We start from the raw sequence: 23,248 nt of genomic DNA on the forward strand, positions 1-23,248 counted from the left end.
ACCCAGTGGTCCTAGAACGTCGGGATCGGGCTCATTTGAAAGGAAATTTAAAGTTCTAGTGCCTTTTTTTAGTGACCCAAAAAGATTGAAGGGCAAAAAGTCCTACTCCCGCGCCCCTTTTTTCCTAAAATCGTCCAATCAAAATTTTGAGATTGCCATTTTGTTCAGTATGGTTGAAAGGCCCAATACCTATGCCTTTGGGATAACTTGGCTCCCCACAGGTCCTGAGGAGAGGTCTTTAAGTTATAAGACTTGTCCATTGTTTCCGTATGGTATTTGTTATTGGGAAGTATGCACACAGTTTTGGGGTGGGGGGTTCAAATTTTCTGCTGGGGTGATTTCCCACGGGGAGAATTTTCCATAATGAGGGAAGTTTCCAGGCATAAACTTTTCAGGAGAAATTTTACACGGGGCGAATATGCCAGAACTCCTACACGGAATTCTTTTTATATGTCTTACTTTCTTTTTGCCGACTAAATTTTGTGCATGAAGATGTTAAGGGTAACTGTCCAGGGTAAATTTTCACCGGAATTAAATTGTCTAAAGCATATTTCCATGGGAACGGGGATTTTTCTGTGGAGGTGGAGTCAGGTTTCCTGGCATTATTTAAAAACGATCAGAAATTAAGTAAAAAAACGAGTTTTTCAACTAAAAGTAAGGAGTGACATTAAAACTTAAAACGAACAGAAATTATTACGTATATCAGGGGGCTGCCACCTTCTCAACATCTTTCTCTTTACGCTAATGTTTGAAATTTTTTCCCAATTCTTTAAGAACGTCTCCTGAAACACGAGTTGCTTAATTAGATCAAACAAGAAGCTTTTTTAGGAGTACAAAAAACTTTAGCGTGAAGAGCGAGGTGTTGAGGAGGGGGTAACCCCCATCATATACGTAATCATTTCTGTTTGTTTTAATTTTTAATGTTGCTCCTTACTTTCAGTTAAAAAAATGTGTTTTTCTTACTTAATATGAACAAAGATTCGACTTAAATGCTTGATTCTAATTAACTCAGGAATTAATTAAAATAAGACCTTTTGTCAGCTCTTCCTTACTTTAACGGCCTATGAAGTAACTCCCCGATGTCCTAAATTCTAATTACTTTTTTTCTTGTCGTGACTAATGATCATGCCTATGATCAGGAATTTCCTCCAAGGAGTTTGTTCTACTTAATCAAGATTTCCCTTGATAAGATTATCATTATAAGATTCACATTATGTTTGCAAAATGTTTTTCTTCTCATAAAATAGCTTTTGGTTGGCTAATAAAAGATGGGTACATATGATATCGCAAAGGTAACAATGTTTGATGTTGCAACATCCAAACCAAATTTTATTCAGTTTTTTGTGGTTTAAATTGTAACATGTAATAAAACGGCGTCTAAGCTCGCTTTAGCTATGGAGACTGAGTACGCTGTGTACTACGAGCGATAATTTCGATAGGACTTTCGCTAAGTTAGCTCAGGCTTTTAGCACAGGTTCCATGGAAATTTTATACTCGCACTCCATGTCATATAGCCTACAGGAAAATCATATTGTTATATTTTATAATTAGGGAGGCCCTGTAAAATACCATTTTAAGTTATGTCATATAAAAAATATAGCTTGCAGGAAAAAGAATAAAATTCAAAGATATTTTTGTGCCAAATATAGATTTCGAAATTATACAGATTCTCTACTGGTTTCAGGCCGGGGCCTGAAACTAATACCGCTGAAAATGGGTCCTTTTGATGATGAGTCTAAATAAAGCAAGACGGGTTTGTTCAGTAGGCTATATTAAAAAAGGTATAACATACTACACGGTCATAGCAATAACATGAAGCCCCATTAGCATCTAGATTAGCTAGAAAGTGACAGAAAGTTTTAGTAAAAAGGAAGAAACTTCTATATCATAGGCAGCGCAATCGTGCTGCCTAAGTAAAGAACGATGTTGGCACAATGCATTATTTTTTTTTTTTCTTCTTCTTTTTTCATACCAGGGCACTTCCTATCGAAGGAGTTGTCGTAGAAACTTCAAAAAGGGCTCATTCTATTGGAAATTGGAATGACTAGTGCCTTTTCTAATAGCCGAAAGTGATTGGAAGGTAACTAACACGCCCACCATTTCCCCAAACACATCCAATCATAATTTTGAGATAGCTATTTCGTTCAGAGTAGTTGATTTCCACATAGAAAATAGGTTTTTGAGGAGGTCACTTCCCCACAACCCAAAGGGCAAGGGTTTTAAGTTATGCCCTGGGGGATAACAAGAACGATGTTGGCCTGATGTATTATTAAGTATTTTTTCCCTTTAGACCAGGGCACTTCGTATCAAAGAAACTGTCGTAGAAACTTCGAAAAGGGCTCATTCAATTGGAAATTGCAGTGGCTTGTGCCCTATCGAATAGTCGAAATTGATTGGGAGACAACTAACGCACCTTCCACGCCCACCATTTCCAGAAACACATCCAGTCAAAATTTGGAGAAAGCCATTTTGTTCAGCGTAGTTGATTTCTACATAAAATTATGCTTTGAGGAGGGAACTCCCCCAGAACCCTCAGGGCAAAGGTTTTAAGCTATGCTCTGAGGGCATATAAAAACAATGTTGGCACAAAGTATTATTTATTATTTTTTCCTTTAGACCAGGGCACTTGGTATTGAAAGCGTTGTCGTAAAAACTTCGAAAAGGGCTCATTCCATTGGAAATCAGAGTGGCTTGAGCCCTTTTTAATAGTCGAAAATGATTGGTAGGCAACTAACACCCCTTCCACGCCAACCATTTCCCGAAACAGATCCAATCCAAATTTTGAGATAGCCATTTTGTTTAACGTATTTGATTTCCAGATCGAAATTATGTTTCTGAGGAGGATACTCACCCACAGGCCTCAAGGCAAGGGTTGTAAGTTATGCCCTGGGGGAATTTAAGGTTTTTACAGAAAGCACTGTCGTAGAAACTTCAAAAAAGGCTCATTCGATTGGAATTTCAAAGGGCTATTGCCCTTTTTAATAGTCGAAAGTGATTGGAGCTCAACTAACCCCCCTCTCCCGCCCACCTTTTCCTGAAACACATACAATCAAAATCCTAAGATAGCTATTTTGTTCAACGTAGTTGAACGTTCTGGAAATTAGGTCTTTGAGGATGACAACCTCCCATAGCCCTCAAGGCAAGGGTGTTAAGTTATGCCCTGGGGGCATATAAGGTTTTTACAAAACGCGTTGTCGTAGAAACTTCAAAAATCGCTCATCCGATTGAAAATTGAAATGGCTAGTGCCCTTTTTAATAGTCGAAAGTGATTGGAAGACAACTAATACCCCTTTCACGCCCACCATTTCCCCAAACACATCCAATCAAAATTTTGAGATAGTCATTTTATTCCACACAGTTTGAAGCTCCGGAAATTATACCATTGAGCAGGACACTCTCCCCACAGTCTTAAGGACAAGGGTTATAAGTTATGCCCTGGGGGCATATAAGGTTTTTATTGAAATCTTTGTTGTAAAAACTTGAAAAAGGGCTCATTCGATTGGAAATTCAAAGGTGTATTGCCCTTTTTAATAGTCAAAAATGATTTGAGGGCAACTAACCCCCCTTTCAAGCCCCACATTTCCCAAGACACATCCAATCAAAATTTTGAGATATCCATTTTGTTCAACGTAGTCGAAAGTTCTGGAAATTAGGTCTCTTAGAACTATAACTCTATCAGAGCCCTAAGTACAAGGGTTGTAAGTTATGCCCTGGGGGCATATAAGGTTTATATAGAAATTTGTTGCAGAAATTTCAAAAAGGGCTCATTTGATGGGAAATTGAAATTTCCCTGTTTAATGGTCGAAAGTGAGTGGAGAGAAATTAACCCCCCTCTCACGCCCGCCTTTTCCCCAAAAATATTCAATCAAAATTTAGAGATTGCCATTTTGTTCAACGTAGTTGAAAGTTCTTGTAATTATGTATTTATAGATGACAAACCCCCCAGAGCCCCCACGGCAAAGGTTGTAAGTTATGCCCTGAGGGCATATAAGGCTTTTAATAGATATAATTGTCGTAAAAACTTCAAAAGGGGCTCATTCAGTTGGAAATTGAGAGGGCTAGTGCCCTTTTTAACAGTCGAAAGTGATTGGAGGGTAATTAACCCCCCTCTCACGCCCACCATTTCCCCAAACACACTCAATCAAAATTTTCAGATAGCCATTTTGTTCAATATAGCGGAAAGTTCTGGAAATTAAGTTTTTGAGGATGAAACCCGCCCCCCAGCTCTCAGGGCAAGGGTTGGAAGTTATGCCTGGGGGCATATAAGGTTTTTATTAAAAGCGTTGTCCTAGAAACTTCAAAAGGGCTCATTTGATTGGAAATTGAAAGGGCTAGTACCTTTTCTAATAGTTGAAAGTAATTGGAGAGCGACTAACGCCCCTCTCACGTCCACCATTTTCCCAAACACATCCAATCAAAATTTTGAGATAGCCATTTTGTTTGACGTAGTTGAAAGTTCTGGAAATTATGTCTTAGAGGATGACAACCACCCTCATTTGATTGGAAGCTCATTCGATTGGAAATCGAAAGGCCTAGTGCCCTTTTTAATAGTCGAAAGTGATTGGAAGGCTTGACATTTTTATAGTAAAGATCGATGCGGGTATAATGTATTAATTTTTTGTTGTTGTTGTTTTTTTTTTAGACCAGGGCATTTCGTATCGATGGATTTGTCGCAGGAACTTCAAAAAGGGCTCATTCGATTGAAAATAGAAAGGGATTATGCCCTTTTTAATAGTCGAAAGTGATTGGAGGGAAACTAATCCACCTCCTACGCCCACCCTTCCATTTGCCTTCATGTTTAAAAACTAAATGTTGCCTTAAGATTAAATCAAAATGCACTGTCTGAATGTTAATTCCCAATAAGGTATCTCAGCAGTATCACAAGAACGACTGAGAGTATTATGTTCAAACTTTTGGGGCTACATCTGATCTTCAAATTTAACCAAATCAAAATAGCGTAAGTGTATCCAAGCTATCAAAGAAAGTAAACAGATTCTTGTGCGAATGGTATCAAGTTATTCATTTCAGGTCAACTAGAGGAGGTGTAAAACTAAATTAAACACTACTATTTGTGTCCAGATTTTTAAAAGGGTGTAGGTTGTTAAAAATTGCTGAAAATTTTTCTTCAGCATACAAATAACAGGCCAAACTATAAAGTCTTAAAAAAACGAAAAGATTTCAATTCAATTTATTCAAATAAAAATGAAACATAACACCAATAATAATAGGGATCCTGGAAGCCAACTTGTTGACGACCATAAAAACAAAAAATTGAAACTGAAAAAAAGAGAAAAAAAGGATAAAAAAAGAAAAAAGAAAGAGAAAACACGGGTAAATTAAAGCAAATTCATTAAAAATTTAGAGAATTATAATATCAAAGTTTAGTAACATTTTTATACAGCGTGCGAAAACTTGTGGATAGCTCGATATTGGAGTGAATTATATTCCATTGAAGTATAGATTTATAAATGGGAGATCTCTGGGCGGAGCTAGAAACACACTTGGGGACAATAAAGGAACGGTTGGATGAACGAAGACAGAGGCCTTCAGAATTATTACAAATAAAATAAGATCATAATTGGGGAGGAAGATTTTTATGATAAGCGGAGTATGCAAGGGATATTTTTAATTTTTTTAATGATTTGTTCAAAACGGATAATACCAAAATCGGAGCACAAGTCCTAGGTGGGATATAGTCGGGGCAGCCGAAAAACTGCTTTGATGGCAAGGTTTTGGACAGATTTTAATTTATTGGTAACTGAAGGATAAGTGTTGCCCCAAACAGATCCATAGTATGAGATATATGGGTAAATAAAATAGTAATAAAGGGTGACAAGGATATCAGGAGGGAGAAAATTATTCACACGATTAATCATACTTACCTGTCGCCAGATTATGGCTCTGATGTAGGAAACATGTGTTGCAAATGATAGGGAGGCGTCTATGTGGACACCAAGAAACTTGGCAACTTCGACCGGCAGGAGGAAACTGGTGAAATCCTTGAGGCCAAGTGTTTTCTAAACTCCATTTTTTTGTAAGGGGCTCGAAATTATATAGTCTGATCTTTCTTGTTGTTATTGGTCATACAGTTGAAGAAAGGCTACTCATGCAGTCTATTCAGAAGGATTTGAGTAGAGGTGACGATAGATGGTAAAAAAGGGCCGGAGATGAAAAAGTTGCTATCGTCGTAACCAAATCATTAATATAAAGGAGAAAAAGTATTGGACCAAGAACAGAGCCCTGCGAGACGCCCCTCCGGACAGGTAGGGGATGCGAGGTCATGCCGCCCAGACTCGCACTCTGTACCCTACCATAGAGATAAGATCCGAACCATGAGAAAGAAATTCCGCGAATCCCTATATTCTTGAGTTTACTTAATAAAACACTGTGATCAACCATGCCAAAGGCCTTAGAAAAATCCAGAAATAAGCCCAACACAGTATTTTTAAGGTCAAGTTGGGAACGTATAAACTGTGTGGCGTCGATTATTGCATGAGCAGTTGAAAATTTGGAACGGAAGCCATATTGATGAAAAGAAATCAGAGAATCTGAAGGATTAATCCCAAATAAAAAGGGAGAAAGACGTCGGAAGATAATTCTCTCGAGCACTTTAGATATCACTGGGAGAAGTGAGATTGGACGATAATTACTTATCTCAGACGGATCGCCTTTTTTTATGAATCGGGATAACAATTGCTGATTTAAATATTTCTGGGGAGACTCCATTGGTCAAAGACAGGTTTTCTATGTGCACAATGGGTTCACAAACATGGGATGATGCGGTCCTAAGAAGCTTATTACTTATGCCAAAGAATTCCGGTGTACTACTATTAGAGAGAGATTCGATAACTTGAAGCACCTCTTTACTATCAGTTGGAGAGAAAAACATGGATCTGGGATTCTTGCTAGGGTGTACTGACTCGAAGGGGGAACAGGAGTTAGCATTTAGAATATTGGTGTAATAATTATTAAAAGCATCCGGTACTGAAATTGGGTCAATTAATCTGTCACTGATGTCCTTAAGGTTAATAGGTATAGATCTTGAATTCCTTTTTTTGAAAAAATTTCATTTATTGTGAACCAGATTTTTTGCAAGTTCTCTTTGCAGTGAGAGATTTTTGAATAATAATAATTTTTTTTGCTTCCCGGACGAGTTTGATATATAAGTTTTGTATTTTTCATAATTAGTTAGGTCAATAACGCTACTGGTTTTGCAAGCTAATTTGTATAGGTCAGTTTTACGATATGAAGAGATTATGAGGCTATTGGACATCCGGTGGCGTATATGGGTAGTTTTTCGGTTTGATTTATGGATTGGAAAGGTTGAACTGATAAGATCACTCAGTCCCTGCGTGAAACCATTTGTGGCTGAATTAGCATCCCGACAATCCAAAACCATAGACCAGTCAAAGGATTTAAAACGATCCGTGAACCTCATACTGGTTCATACTCACAATATTATATATTCTATTATACGTAGGGGTATTAGTTGTAAAGAGTTGAGTAGTTGGTAGGGAGGGTAGAGAGAGATAGATTGGAAAGTAGTCTGACAGGTCAGAGAATATTATTTTGGAGGACAGGTAGTTTCCCAGGGAAGTGGATACAAAAATGTTATCAATTACAGTAGCGGTAAATCTCATAGGATCAACTCTAGTCAGAAAAAGGATTGCTGGAAGAAGACCACTTGGTGTAAATATTTTCAAAGAAGGTATCACAATCATTATTATTGCTAACATTTAGTAAATTACAATTGAAGTCCCCAAAAACTATTACCTTCTTTTGTGGTAAATTAATAAAACTAGAAAAGTCATCAAACAGATTACAAAAGAAAGGTGTCGGAAATGAGGGTGGTTTATAAAACAATGAAAAAATAAAAGAATTGTCGTCAACAGTTATGTCTACAATTATTGAATAAATGCATCTATTATTTATAGGTTGCGAGAATAAGGATTCACTGTCTAATTGCCTGGTGAATTTTAGACTTGACCGGATGTAAAGAGAAATGCCACCTGAGGACTTGGTTAATTTTCTTTCAATATGAATAGCTTGAAAGCCAGGGAGGGAAAATTCATTGGTATCATCAATTTCTGAAAGCCAACTCCCCGTTATTCCAATTACGTCGAAAGGGCTGTAACCGTTGATTAGAATTAAATCTTTAAAATTAGTCCACTTATCCCATATGCTTCTGATGTTAAAGCAAATTACATTAAGTTTGGTCTCTTCCATTAGCTTAGGTTTTACATTATTTAGTAAATCAAAAGTGTCGAGATATTCACAGTTAATTTGGTTTAAGGGGCTAGCTAAGGGGTTGGTGGGCAAATTATTTTAGTCATCGTAATAGTTAAAAACAACATTATTGCACAGTGATAAATTCATGAGAAACGTAAAATCTTGCATAGTACACATTTAAATATCCATTGTGGTTATGAGTTTCATCATTTGCTTGATTTGAATGTTGAAATTCTTCTTCAGCAGATGAAATATCATTTGTGGCAATTTTAGACTGGGATGGAAAGTTTGTCGGTTTTTACTTAGATTTCTTGCCTTTGACTAAGGCAGTGGCACTGATTTGATTTGCAGTTGAGTCAACAGGCTTAACTAGCTTCGATGTGGAATCTATGTCCTTTTTGATGGAAGATAGTTGAGCTATAGCTGTTTGTAAGATGTAATCACCTAGGAGTTTAGCGATGGATTTCTTCTTGACAATATTTTTGGTTTCCTCAGGTTCATTACTAACTTCAATTAAGTGACTGACTGTGAGATAAGTTGCAAGTCTTTGCCATTCTTGGCAACTCTCGGATTAATCTTTCGGAGGGCAGGATGTTGAAGTAAACTCAGGTGATGGATGGGGGGACTGACTAATACCTTGAGTAGGAAGGTGTTGAAACATCCAATGGGTATTTTATCCATACTAGTACTACTATATGGTAAACCTTTTCTCTTTTACCTTCTTACCTACAATTCATTAAAACGATGTGTTTGCTTATATAATTTACATTTGAACATTTAAACAATATTCTACATAATAAGTGACAAACAGGGTACAATAGTGGCGGTGTGGTGCAATTTAATCCTATCCACAGGTGTGACTATAGTGTGGCCTGAGACTAACCTAATTATATTTACAGCAGAACATAAATAAATTTTGTTCTATGTTCCAACTCTCTGGCCGTGCTTTTTATCTGCGAATCCTCTTTTTTCTTATGATGTCAAAAAAATACTTTAGCTATTCCAACAGAATAGCGAAGCTATCAACGAATTATAGGTAATTATACCAAGCATTTAGAACTTGAAAGATTTTCTTTTTTATTAAAAGAAGAAATAGAAGGGTTTCTTTTATATTGTTTTGATCCTTTTAATTAGGAATAATTGCAATGATATTGATCGGAAATAGATTCAAATTTATTATCAAGATTTGTGAATAATAAAGTATATTCCGTTAAAAAAGAAGGAGAAGGAAAATGTCTGATAGCAAAAAGGATGAAGTATTTTATGTAAATCACTATGGACATCTGAAGAAAGTTTTTTTTTTGCGCTGATCCTACGTCAACTCTGTCCTCAAAGCCCTTAATTTTTGAAAGTGTTGGGTTTGTTTCAAAATTACAAAATTTTCAGGGTGCTGCCACAGTTTTGTCAGTGTCATCACGTAAAATTATGAAAATAAATAGACGAATCTAATCATTTAAATTTGACAATACTTTTTGTTCGAAGAAATCACACATTAACTGTCCCTTGGTTTCTAAAGACAATTTAACCTTCACAAGAAAGTCACATCTTTTTTAGCTGTATGATGCAATTTTTGGTTAAGTTCACCTTTACGAAACAACAAGCAGTGCTATCTAAGCAGAACCGTTAAGTTGAATAAAAAAAGATAAATAACATATTAGGCTTTATCACCTTTTTAACCTTTACTTTGTATTGGTCCCAATATATAAAGTCGAATCAGCAAGAGTGAAAAAATTGATATAGCTGTATACCGTTTTTCAACCTATTTTCTAACATTCGACTTAACCTTGACTGAAATTGAATCTATAAAAAAAAATGTATTGACCTTGCTTAAATGAATTGCTTAAGTGTTAGTCTATATTTACCTAAACTTCGAGCTTTAAATATGAATCCTATTTCTAATTTAGTTTTTGATTTGAGTTCTTATAAATCTTAAATTAAGTTCTAATTAGCGCTTAACTAATATCAAATAAAAACTAGAATTTTTTCTGAAACGACAGTAATGACGGTATTAAAACCTAAACTGGAAAGAGACTATCCCATATGAGTGCTGTCCCCTTAACTTTCAGCTCTTTATTAAAGGGTTTTACTAAGAGGTTATTTAAGGCGTTTAACACGCAACACATCTTGCCCGTTAGTAGATCCCAGAATTTCTGTCTACCGATTGTTTATACAAACATTTAGACTAGGTATTGTATTGTTTAAAGAAATTACAAACAAATAAGCCCTCTCAATTTTGGAGCACTGGAACTAAAAAAATATATATTACTTAATCCCTCTTGTATGAGACTGCTTGTTCCTTAAAGTATTGGGAGAAAAATGACTGTATTTTTTATTTACCGCGGTAATGTTAAATTAAATAGTTGTTTAGATTTTTAAAAGGGGAGTTAAAAGTAAAGTAAAGTAAGAGTAAAAATAGAAAATGTAAAGAAGTAAAATTAGAAAAATTGAAAGCAGCACGATCTCTATAGTAAAAGTAGTGGTGTAAATTGAACTGTTTTAGTGGATATTCGTTTAAATTTCACTTTTTGACTCTCTATATGAATTTGATTCAATATTAAAGAAAGCATGGTCAAGGAAATGATTCTTTACCATAATTACGGTTGCAACGGAGGCTGCAACCTAGTAAACCACGAATATAACTAAGGAGGTGGACTTTCATTCCTAGACCTGGCTCTTTACACTGAAATTCAGCTTTTCAATAACAATGCATAGAAGAGAAGGACTCAATTAGGCGTATTGAATTTTCAAAATTAAATAGAATTTTCGTAAACTTTGTACTTTTCAATGAAGTTCAACTTCATATCATACTACTTTGATGTTTAAAAGTTTATATCTACCATTATATACAGTCTTTTCAACAATAATATGAGAGCTTTCACCCCCAGTCCCAATGCTGCGGGCTTATTACGAAAATATTCCTAAAATTAATGGGAGGTCAAGAGTTACTCATTGCTAGACAATTGGCAGAAGGAGGGTGGCTGCTTGGAGGTCAGATACTCATTTAAATATTCCAATCCTACAAATTGGATATGCTTGCATTATTACTTTTTAAAAGAATAACATATAACAATTTTCTGCAAAAAAGGTTGACGGAGTACGAGGAGTTGGCCCGCTTGGCCACATTGGCTATACTACAATATACATAAATTTTGTGTGTGATTTTAATTTAAAGTAGGGACAGCACGGTTTCTTATACCCACCAGGTCATTCTGCGGATCGTTTTCATCACATACTTTGTCAGGACTTAAATCATTTTTGCAGTGTGCCACCTTGACTCCACGCCCTAGACTTCAGTTAGTTAGATGTCCAGATTGAAGTGTATGTCAAGAGTCCATTTTATTTCAATCACCGAAAATAGTCTGGTAACTCTGTTTTTTAGGCTAACTGGAAATATTCGAAGTCTGGTTACTGCCTTTGCTCTGGGATGATCAAAACCTTCCAAGTCCCAAAAATTTTTGTATAGATAAGGTGAATTTTAAATATTCAAGTGTCCATTTTACAACTATTGGCTGTTTTTTCCTTGAATTTTAGCACAGTATGTCTTCGTTTAAATGATAGCCATGTTTTTAGGTTCCAGTAACTAGTATTGCCTGAAATTTTAAATATATCCCAAATATTGTGCCTCCCCAATCACCCTCCTGGTCTCATTTTCACCAGCTATTACATTATTGGTCTTTTACTTACTACGGACAAGCTAAGCATTTTTTTCGCGACGTTTTTTTTTCTTGATTAGTTCTTTATAGGAGTTTTTACACCACAGTTTAGTTTTTCTTTCCAACTTTTCTTTTTAACTTAATATCACCTTCTTTGTTATACCAAGTATTTTTGACGATTTTCTGAAGAATGAGAGGGAGGTCCCAATTGGCCTCCTGGTTTCATATTCATCAGCTATTACATTTACTTATTTCCGGCAAGCTAAGCATCTTTTTCACGACTTTTTTTTCCTGATTACTTTTTTATTGCAGTTTTTATTTCCACAACGTTGTTTTTCTTTCCAATTTGGCTTTTAAACTTAATATAACCTTCTTTGTTATGCCTATTTATATTTGACGATTTTCAGAAGAATTGTGATTTTTTTTTCTTCTTATCCTAGAAAAGAATTTAGGTAATCAAATAACTGAAATATTGAACAATAAGATGAGAAAATGTTTATAACTTACTTAATTAACACGACTATGGATCCAATCAACTACAAAAAAAAAAATTATTTCTTTTTGCAATATTTTTCCTTTGATTCAATTTTATTAAAAACTATGAAAAACATACAACTAAAAAACCCTTAAAACGTGAATTTGTGTTCTGAATTTTTCAATTTGTTAGTTGTTCATCAATTGCATTTATATATTTTTGAAAACAACAAATTTAAAAAGGAAGAAAACACTGATGAAATTGCAATATATATCGGAACAATGACATTAAAAAGTAAAAAAGAATTCCAAAACACTAATGTGAATTTTATTTTTTCCAAATAAATCACCGGGGAATAAAACATTGTAATTTGTTTTAGTTTCGCTACATTACAAATGACAATTTAGTTTTTTGAGGCGTTAAAAGAGGCTAACCCTCCTTTTTCTTATGTAGTAAATTAAGGTCATTTTAAGTTGGATTTGATTTTAAGGTTCCTGGTTACGTTTTGCTAATTTGTTGTTGTTTCTTCTTTTACTACTATTTATTTTTCTTTACCTTTCTAGCCATATGTATATAAGCCTACCTTCTTCTTTTTCGGCTCGCATGTTCAAGTGTAGTAATTATAATAATGAAGAGCTTTTTATTTGCACATTATTTTTTTTACCTACTTTTTTTCTTTGTTGTGTCTGATCGGTTTAGAAATTTCTCTCAAGAAAAATAAAAGTGCACTTGAGAAGCCACTGTCTCATTTGGGACTTTGAGGACGAGTTAGGGAGCAAATGTACGAACGAATATTTAAGAAAGGTGTTATTTCCATGCAGTAAGGACACTGGGTTTTAATGAGCCAAAATACAAATTGATTTTGGTATGAGCGAAGAAATGTAAATTTTAGTGAGTTAGAGGATTAGATTTTGCGATAGGAAAACTTCAATGGGAACATTGGCCAAATTAAATTTCACCATACTACTACTGCTAACAGCTCACCCCAGCACCGAGCCGCGAAGCCAAAAGAGCTCCGCACAGTCCTCCTCCATTCCAATCTATTTAAAACCTCCCTCTTTACATCATCCCATAAAGTTTCAATTTCACTTAAATCGTTCCTTAGGCCATTCTCTCACCCCAATCCTGCATAGAAATCAGCTTAAGGGCTGGGCACACGTAGGTGATTTAGGGAACTGGTTTCCAAATCAGCTCCGATTTTAAAAGAAATCGGCGTCGATTTGAGCTTGAAAAGGTTTTTAGTTTTCGGTGCCGATTTTCATCATGATCATCACAAAAAAATAGGGATACAAATAATTAGTCAGCCAGAGATGTCTGTGGTGAAAGACCCCGCTACTGAGCTGAGAACTAAGCTGAGATCAATCATGCAACTATTAATAAACTCCAGTTGACTATTTGTGTCAACTGGCGCAATAAATTTTTCTCTCAACACATTTTTCATCAGCTACGTGCGCCGAGCCCTTTAAAACTGAAAAGGAAAAAGACGTAACTGTACTTACGCTGCAGTCCGGGAGCCAGACTACTATAATGTGACAAATAGGTGGTCAGAAAGACACAGTCAGTTTGACAATAGTTTCCGACTATATCGACCACGCTGAATCTGAATATGGGTGGGGGCAAAGTTGGAGATCACGGCTTGACCTTGTAAAAGCAAAAAACACCCTTTTTAGGCCTATAAAACGTGTACAAACTGTTTTTTTTTTCTAAGGTTGTACCACTCCGATTTAGTGGTGCGACATCTCATTGTGGTCCTAATATGGTGTGCTCATAGAATATGTTAATTTTTTTCCGATATCTTGTATAGCCCAGGAGCTATAGGCTAATATTTATTAATTTTACCCGAAAATCTCAAAATTCAAAGGTTCATTTTCCACTAAACCACGTATCTCGGACCTTTCTTTATTTTTTGTGTTTTTCATTCTTTTCCAGAATTTACCTTTCGTATTTAGGTTCACATTGCCGTAAAGTTCAAAGCTCAAACTGTTCGGTTAAGCCGTGTAGAATTTTTTGAAAAAGTATAGGCCAAAAAATATATGCAAAAATTCATTTTTCCAAAATGATGTGACACATCTTTTATGCTAGAATTTAACGCCCAATCCGAATATTAACTTTACTTTTCAGCCAAATATCAACTTTTTTTTTGTCTTAATTCAAAATGTATTTACAATGTGGACTGATTTTCAGTTTATCTGCTGATAAGACTCCGCAGCCCAATTTTAACTTCGTTTGTTATAGGCTAATTACTTATTTGTAGACCTAATTTTTATTTTTTTTTATTAATGGTATTGCAGGACATATTTTTATGCCAAATTTTGACGCCGAGTCCAAGGGTAGTGTTAACTTGGTCATCATGTTTCAACTTTAGTTGCTATATGCTATTTAATTTGCTATAAACTCCGATTTTCTTACAAATACAGATTATAATCAACCTACGATGCTTTGCAAGGTAGTAAACGGACACGGAGGAACCATGCTCGACAGAAGCTGTAAGCTTAAACCTGTAACATGATTAAAGAGTGTTTATTATTTTAAGTACTGTAAGTAAAGCTACAGGTAAAGCCTGTAGCTTCTTGCTTACTTTGTCTGTAACTTGCTTCTTTGTCTGATTCAATGTAATACTGTTCAAGAGTTATTCCAGGAATGGGTGGATTGCATCTGTGTATGTACTTCCTTGGTTAGATTGGGTACCTCATGAAAGGCTCAGGGCTTGAAGAAATCTTTAGTAAGGTTGGCATCTTACTCTCTGGAACTGCTAAAAAAGCTATGACTAGAAAACCCTATTACAGGTGTATGGAGGCTCACATCATCGTACTAGAGGCCTTGTATGGAGTATATTGGAATGGTCTTGAACAGTATTACATTGAATCAGACAAAGAAGCAAGTACTTTTGATGAGCCGTCAGATTTAATGTCTGCGTTCATGAATTGTGGAGGCTCCTTAGACAACCTAGACAAACACCTGGAATCTTATGAAGCCTTTGATGATCCAGTTCAACAAGTAGCGTGACAAAAACCTTACAACGAAGTTGTGGATGGAGTATATGAATCTTGTGCTGATTCTTCTCCAGTTCGTGATTGCAGAGCGTGGGGGAGACTGGGAAGGTCATAATATCGGTGTAACCCTCATGTTGCCGTATTTGACAGCTGCGGGGCATTATAAGTACACTACATGCCTACTCCAGTATTTGAATGACATGAAAACCTTGCCACCTAGCTTGCATCATATCTTTGTCAAAGGACTATTCAACGTGAAGCGGAAAAATTGCAAGATGAATTTTGTTTCCCCAGATCATGCACTGGAATCCACACTCAACCTTAAATCAAAACAAAAGGAAGGAATAAAGGGAATCACACTGAACTCCATGACAGTTGCCAAGTGGACTACCACCATACCATTCTGTGCTGAGGTTTCCTCTGCCTTTTATTAACTTGCTGGAATTGAGAGCATGAGTGAATTTGATGGTGAAGGAAGCAAAAATGGAGCCTTCGATAAGCGCCGAGAAAACCTTGTCAGTAACGTGGTCTCTGTTGTCGAAGACCCCATTGATCCCTTTACTTGTGATAAGGAATCATTGGTGAATATCATTTCAAATCAAGTCGCTGATGAAGCAGTTTCAAAGAGCCTCCTGAGTGCAGGTACTAGTGGTTTAAAAGCATTAGAAGCATACTTCGATGGAAAACCCAACCCTTTTTCCAAGGTTCAAGTAAAGACTATGGATTGCGATACAAAACAGGCCAAAGGTTCAACGACCAAGACCGGTAGCAGCGTTTATACTGAGTTGTAAGCTGTTAAAAGGATTTTGGCTACTGTTGGCACTAGTCAAGGATCTACGCTTGAGATGCTAGGTAACTTTTGCCACACGAACTTTTGCCCTACGCCCCAGCAATATTTAAAGCAGTAGCTAGTGAACATATTAAACTTAGATCGGGTACGAAGTCAAGTTTTCTCGAGTTCATTTGCACCTCTGCAAGTTTAGAAAGTTGGCCTAGCGAAGTACCGATTAACACGGTCACGGGAACTAGTGTGGCGGTAGATTTCTTGCCGTTAATCCGGTCCAAAGTGCCAGACAAAACCAAAACCGTTGAGGCATTTTCGATACGAATCGTTGCACGGCTCTTAAATCGACTCCAAAAATTTACAACCGAGCTGCCTATTGTAGCTGATCGGTATGGTGGAGTGTTTGGCCTTGTAAACATTTCCGGGAATCCTATTGTTCTAAAAGACAGCAGTGGATGTCATGAGCAGAGAGGAAATACAGTGACGAAGAGTTTTATCATTACGAAGAGCATGGTGCTAGCAAACGGGGATATTTTGCTTATGCAGTCAGAGAGTAAGACAAGACTTATCGAATGTATTTTTGAATTGTGGAGCCATGTCTGTCTTTCTGAATTACGATTTACCATTTACCTCTCTGGTGGATTCAGTGATACAATGAAGGTGCTAAAACTGGTCCCATCCAATATGACTTTAGATCCGAATCCGGACTACGAAGCGAACTTGTGCAGCACACATGAAGAAGCAGACACGCGTGCTCTCCTCCATGTTGCCGAATGCTACAGAAATGGATGTTCCCAAGTAATTATTGAAGCAAAGGAAACAGACATTGTTGTCATTTTATTACAGAGCTATCGCGAAATATTTCTCTGCAGGTGTGACCCAGGCTATGAACCCGAGCTCTACGTTCAGTTCCGTGACAAAGTCTTTCCGATACATAAAATTGTGAATAAAACATCGTGAGCTGTTGTAAAGTCAATAGGGCTGCTACATTGCATTAGTAGATGTGATACGGTCAGATTTTTCTTCTCGAAGGGCAAAAAAACATTTGCTACATCTGCTGTTAAATCACAGCTCATTCAAGAAATTGCTGATCTTGCACAGAAAGTGAGGAGTGATATCAAAAACATCAGTATGTACGAGCCCGAAATATTGCGTATCTGTACGAAATTGACTGTATCGGTATATAGCAAAAAACAGTCCGAATTTGATTTTCTCAATGACCTCAGAACTCATTTATTTCCCAGAAAAAAGAACTTGAACAGCTTACCCGTAACAGATGGTTCTTTCGTATATCACGTCAAGAGAGCTATACTTCAGTGGAGCATTATTCTTCAGTCTATGATTCCTAAGCCCTATATCTTCAACCCATTTGAGTTTGGCTTGACCCATCGCGACAATTTAGGAGTCAGTCCAGTAACTTCAGCGCTGACCCTCTGGCCTCCATCTGTCAACAAGACTTCAATCTTTTGTTACTGTAAAACTGTAGGTGGTAAAAAGTGCCCTTGTTTGGGGATAAAGCCATGCGACATTCTTTGCGCATGTGGTTGGCGATGTGCTGCCGACAGTGACGATTCGGAGGAGGATTAGCGGGATTTTTTGTATGTTTGAGGAAAACCGTTGGGATGTGCAGGAATTGTATATTGACAGGCTTTACCAGTAGCTTTACTTACAGTACTTTAAATATTAAACACTCTTTAATCATATTACAGGTTTAAGCTTTCAGCTTCTGTCGAGCATGGTTCTTCCGTGTCCATTTATTACCTAGCAAAACCTCGTAGGTTGATTATAATCTGGATTTACAACTATATTTGTAAGAAAATTGGAGTCTATAGTAAATTAAATAAGCCCAACTTCCGAAAATTGCGTTTGAAGGAAGGATTGATGCCTCCCGTCCAAAGGGACGACCTCCCAAGCGCTGGAGGGAAAACTTTCCCAGCCATCCCCTGTCGGTACTCCTTCAGACTGCAGCGAACAGGGAATCGTATAAGAAGCTTTGCCATAGTTCAGTCAGAGGAGAAGCCCCGAGTCGGCCAATCCGGCCGGATGGGAGTTAAAGTAAAGTAAAAGTAAATTAAATAGCATATAGCAACTAGAGTTGAAACACGATGACCAAGTTAACACTACCGTTGGACTCGGCGTCAAAATTTTTCATAAAAACATGTCCTGCAATACCATTAATCCAAAAAAAAATGTTGGCCTACAATTAAGTATTTAGCTTATAACAAACAAAGTTAAGATTGGGCTGCAAAGTCTTATCAGCAGATAAACTGAAAATCAGTCCGCATTGTAAATACATTTTGAATTAAGAAATAAAAAAGAGAGTTGATATTTGGTTGAAAAGTAAAGTTCACATTCGGATTGGGCGTTAAATTCTAGCATAAAAGATGTGTCACATCATCATTTTGGAAAAATTAATTTTTGCATATATTTTTTGGCCTATACTTTGTCAAAAGATTCTACACAGCTTCACCGAACAATTTAAGCTTTGAACTTTATGGCAATGTGAAGCTAAATACGAAAGGTAAATTCTGGAAAAGAATGAAAAACACGAAAATTATAGAAAGGTCCGAGATTCGTGGTTTAGTTGAAAATGAACCTTTGAATTTTGAGATTTTTGGGGAAAATTAATAAATATTAGCCTATAGCTCCTGGGCTATAAGAGATATCGGAAAAAATGTAATGTATTCTATGAGAAGACCATATTAGGACCAAATTGAGATGTCGCACCACTAAATCATAGTGGTAGAACCTTAGAAAAAAATAAACAGTCAGTACACGTTTTATAGGCCTAAAAAGGGTGTTTTTTTGCTTTTGTAAGGTCAAGCCGTGATCTCCAACTTTGCCCCCACCCATATTCAGATTGAGCGTGGTCGATATAGTCGGAAACTATTGTCAAACTGACTGTGTCTTTCTGACCACCTCAACTCAGCAATAAACTAGATACGCTTTAGTGGCTCCCGGACTACTGTGTATGTAAAAGATATAATTCAGCCAAAAATACTTGAATATGGATGCTATAAAAATTAATTGGCTCTTTAGAGGCGATCCTTATGATTTCTAGTTTGGTTCATTTAAAAAGGCTTCAATCTTCAATGATCATATTTTGTAGTGATGAATCAATACATTTGTAGTTTAGTCCAAAGAGTATGGGAAACTATATAGTTTCCCATACTCTTTGGTTTAGTCTAAAGATATAGTATTGGGCAGCTCTGTCTCGACCCCAGCCAAATTCAAATAAAACTTGTCATTCCTGTCTATTGTTAATATTTTCCCGAGGACTTTGCTGTCAGTTGTGAACTCAGTTGACAATAGTTTCTGGTAACTTTTTATTTAGGTCTTAGATAGCATGTTAATCCAAAATCATCACACTTTTGTGTCCCTTAGCCTATTTCTAAATTTACTGGATATTTTCCACAAATTCATGTGTTGGGTAGCCTATATTCTGGTGAAAATGCCAGGACAATTATAAAGTTCATCAAATATCTAGTGATTGACTGTATCTTAAGGGAACATGCTAATAAACAAAAGCAGTATCACTAGATTATTTATTTTATGCTCTTTCCAAATGTCATGGCTGGATTTCTTAGAATGTACCTCATATAGGGTAAAAAAACAGTATCCAATTGAGCAAAATTATGTAAAACTAAAACCCTCACATCTTGTTACCAAAGAGGAATTGAGAAGGATTGGGTATATTAATGAATAGCTAAAAGTCTAAGCTATTCTTCAATAGCCTATGGTTATTATTCAGATTATTTAAGATCAGAGGCTTGAAATTCTTAGTTTATTGATTTACCTGCAGGGACCTCTTTTTGGAAATACCAATTATCCTATTTTGATGTATATATCCTTTTAGTGTTTCAGTTTTATTCATATAGGCTACTAATAGAAAGCTGATTTTCTTCTGATTCTAGAAATGTAACTTTTATTTTTATTTATTTATTAATACCAAGATACGGTAAGCTTTAACAAGCTTGTCGCACAAAACAATTATAAAAAAGTCTATAACAATGTCAATGATATAACAAAAACATATATACGCCATCTATAGTATATTCAAGGCTGTTGTGTCTGAGTTTGCATCTTGGCTGGTAACTTGGAAAAAGTTTCTGAATTATTTTGAGGTCTTTTCTTGTTGTTGTTTACACTCTAAAATTAGTTTTTTTTGTCAATTAGTATTTGCATGACCTTCTCCAATTGTTAGAATAAGCCCTCTTCACTGGGTATTCTCACCAGCGCCATCTTTTTTCTCGGGTAGATTGGCACGCCATCTACAGTTTCAATTTTATATTGTGCCATTTTTGATTCTTTATCGGTAAGAAGTGTACTGGGAACTAGCAGAAGAGGGGAAGGAACCTCCCGCAAGCGACGTATTGTACCGGCCGGTATTAAGTTACCCGTAAATTGCGGGGAACAGTTGAGGGGGCCTTACACTTCCCTTGTTCCTAGGTTCCTTCGTTGCCGAGCTGTATTTCATTTCGTACGAAGATGCCGCCCGATCGACTAGTCCTGAATGCGGTTTTAAATTTTGCTGTACGGGCAAGGAGTACAGGAAATACGTCTGCTGACATTATCCAAACTGGTTGCGGATTTTTTCCTGAAGAGAAAATTAATGAAGCAAAGAAGTTTATTTGGTCCGAGGGACAGATGTCTACCCGCCAAACGGATAGGCAGAAGAAAGCGGATACGTTTGCGGACATTCTGAAAGTGTTGGATTACTGTGATAAGAATAATGTCCAGCTACCGAAGTTCGTCATATATGAGCCGGATGAAGTACCCTCTATTCCTGGCGAAGTTACAGCGACTCTTTCGCGCAAAGTAAATGACTTGTGCCTAGAGTTCCGGAACTTCGTCTCAGCCCAAAGCTACGCTGTTCCGAGTATGTCTGCAACTACTGAAGTTTCTATCAACAGTGTCTCTATCAATAATGGTCATGCTCATGTCAGTACTAAGCCATCCTATGCCGTTGTACTGAAAGACCTACCAGAGACGCTAGACAACCCAATTGCTCGTAAGGGTTTCGTGGATAGTTTATGTCCAAATTCTGACGACATTAGCGAACTTCGCAAGACTAAACAGGACTGGAAGCTCTACGTCAAGTCGAAGGCGACTGCAGAGAAGATTATGGAAAATATGAGGTCCAGGACACCCACGGTTACAGCGTCACTGAAGGAGCGCTTGTTCATCGGAGTTCTAAAACGAGTCCCAAATAGTATGTCCCACACGGATGTCGAAACTATTGTCCCAAATGCCGTAAAAGCAGTGGAAATAGGAAAATACGAACATTCGAAAGTATTCAAGGTGTACTTTGAATCCAGAAAGAATCTAGACCGTTTTCTCGCGGACTCCGTCCGCGTTGGCTACGAGAAGCTGCCTGCCGAGGAATTTAATTTCCTACCGAAACGTTGCTACTCCTGTCATGGACTCGGTCATGTGGCGGCAGATTGCGCCGCATCTCCCATCTGTGGCCGCTGTGGTGGCATTGACCACGTATCTAGTAAGGACAATAAGTGCAACAACGATATGTTCTGTATCACATGCAAAAAAAGAGGTCATACATGTTACAGTGTTCGGTGCCCTTCAAATAGACCTACCCCAGCGAAGAAATGAATCGAGGACCCTTAGCCTCTTATGCGATTGCCTCGTGGAATATAAATGGAAATCTGTTAAGTCGGTCTGTGTTTTTGAAGGACTTTTTATCGAAGTGTGACATAGTGTGTATTCAAGAACATTTTGCAAACACTTTGAGCCTGAGCCTTTTGGAACTATCAACTAATCACAAAGTGTTCTCGGTTGCTGCGCGCCGCTCTCAGTCTCATGGCCGGCCTTGTGGTGGTCTAGCGACTTACGTGAAGTCATGTTTTACTTCTTCTGTCTTTGATTCAGCAAGTGACTTTTTAGCGGTTAGAATCCAGAATGTGGTTGTGCTGAATGTATACTTACCCACGAACTATCGCGATGACCGTTCTGAGAGACTTTTTGCCATTAGTGTCGCTCGTTTATCTAAGTGCTTGTGAAAAATAAAAGAGCAGGGCTTATGCTGCATCGTGACTGGTGACTTTAATTGTGACCTAACTGACTCACTTAATTCTTCTGGTGATTCTGTTCGTCCAAGTATTATTTTCGGTCTGTTTGATGATGATTACTTGGTTACGCCGAAGAATAAGAGTTTTACTTACGTCCATAATTCGGGTAGCACATCTAATTTAGACCATGTTTGTCACACGCGATCTGTAACTATTGTGGAAGTTGGTGTTAGTGATTCTAGTTTTACGTCAGATCATTTTCCTCTGTTTTTTAGTGCTCGGTTTGATGATGTCGGTCCTTCTTTTATCCCGTTTGCTAAAAAGCGATCTGTGTTTTATATTAGTGATTGGGATAGGGCGTCATCTGATCTCTTCCAGAATGCGTGTAATGATATTCTGGCGAAAATTCACGTACCGTTTGATTTATTAATGCGGAGTTCAAAACAGAATATGCGGGATTCTCGAATTCGGCTGAATCTATATTGTAGTGAACTTACTCATGCCCTATCCCTTGCAGAAAAATCGGCGGTACCCATTAGGCGAGTAAAATCTGGAACCGAAGAGCCCGGTTGGTCAACTAATAGTAACTTGCGCAATGCTTGCTTTTCTGCTAAATTTTGGCTCTCGGTCTGGATTGAAGCAGATAAGCCGCGGGATGGGTGGCTGAGAAAACTGTACATCTATACGAAACGTCAGTTTGCAAAGCAGCTCTCTTTGCATCGGAATTCGATTATTTCGTCTTGTTCGGAAGAAGTTCGGTCGCGGCCTAATAAGCTGTGGTCTAGTCTTGTGAAAGAAGCGCCAAGTCAAACCCCGTCTCTTATACCACTTTCTTCATGGATTGAGCATTATAAAAAAGAATTTTCTGCTCCGGATCCCCATCTTCAAAATAGTTATAAAGCGAGACTCTAAGATTTCTTTGAGCATGCATCTAGTCTGGGACCGATTATTACAAAGAGTCTGATTATTTCTGCAATTGGGAAACTGAAGAAAAAAAAATCTAGAGGATATTATGGGAGTTCTGCACAACATTTATCGTTGTGTGGGGGTATGTTTATTGAGCATTTGGTCCTCCTTTTCCAAATGAT

The 23,248-nt window shown here is 37.1% G+C and overlaps 1 protein-coding gene across 3 annotated transcripts in view; it reads left to right on the top strand.

Annotated features, from left to right (window-relative positions):
• The first annotated feature begins 19,320 nt into the window (after positions 1–19,320).
• The window catches only part of rngo (DNA damage inducible 1 homolog rngo), a 63,573-nt gene continuing 59,645 nt past the window's right edge, over positions 19,321–23,248 (top strand). The window contains exon 1 of one of the 3 annotated variants that reach the window (XM_089092866.1): positions 19,321–19,452. The gene's annotated coding sequence lies outside the window, so the exon portion shown is untranslated. The remainder of the gene's footprint in view (positions 19,453–23,248) is intronic. The other 2 variants (XM_089092868.1, XM_089092867.1) reach the window with 2 other exon arrangements.

The sequence above is a fragment of the Artemia sp. Qi Xiang Cuo genome, chromosome 8, assembly GCF_049724085.1.
Source record: "Artemia sp. Qi Xiang Cuo chromosome 8, ASM4972408v1, whole genome shotgun sequence".
Lineage (NCBI taxonomy): Eukaryota > Metazoa > Arthropoda > Branchiopoda > Anostraca > Artemiidae > Artemia > Artemia sp. Qi Xiang Cuo.